Raw genomic sequence first — 799 nt, forward strand, 5'->3', positions numbered from 1 at the left:
AAATAAAACAAAAGGAAAACAAAACAGGGACTACATCTTAGCCATGATCAGCGAGTATATGGAAATATTCACTCCGGATAGAAACACTGTCTTCCTCCTCTGTAAGTACCTTTAATGGTAGAGCAGAATGCTTTCGGTCGCAAAGTGGGTATTGGAGTACATGTCAGTCACCCAGAGTCATAGAGTGAATTGATGCAGATATGCTAGTCTGTTTATGTATTTTTTTTTTCCATTATTATGTTTAATGTTTTGTTGTTTATAATATGTCTGATCATTTTGGGTTGCAAATGTGATGCATTGCCTTATTCTAGCAGTGAGAAAGATTGCAATTGATGATGCACTGATGCACTCTACAGAGAAGGATAACAATATGATGATAGTAATAGAAGCATTCTTACATCTCTTTTGGGTGGGGTAAGAAAAAAGGAGAAAAATAGATGACAATGATGCATATTGGAAAATCTCTTCAGTCGTTGCCAGAACTTCTGTTTTGTTTATCCATGAACTTGGCAAAATGCATTGACAGAGCACATTACAGTCGGTTTACAAACAGCCATGACGACATCCAGCCAAGTCATTGCAGATGTTGAGGTATCAATTGTTGCAATACATTGGCAGTATTTTTTCATACATAAAGTTTTGAACTTGTGGGAAATTTATTTTGATACAGGTTAGAGGTAATAATGATAAAAAACTTAAAGTCCATTTTTTTTCATATTTAAGAATAAATTTTATTATACTTTTTCACCTATTCTCTCTAGTAACTTGGTTGACTTCAGCTAATAATCTCCAGAAAAGC

Source organism: Penaeus monodon, chromosome 21 (genome assembly GCF_015228065.2).
Source record: "Penaeus monodon isolate SGIC_2016 chromosome 21, NSTDA_Pmon_1, whole genome shotgun sequence".
In the NCBI taxonomy this organism is placed as follows: Eukaryota; Metazoa; Arthropoda; class Malacostraca; order Decapoda; family Penaeidae; genus Penaeus; species Penaeus monodon.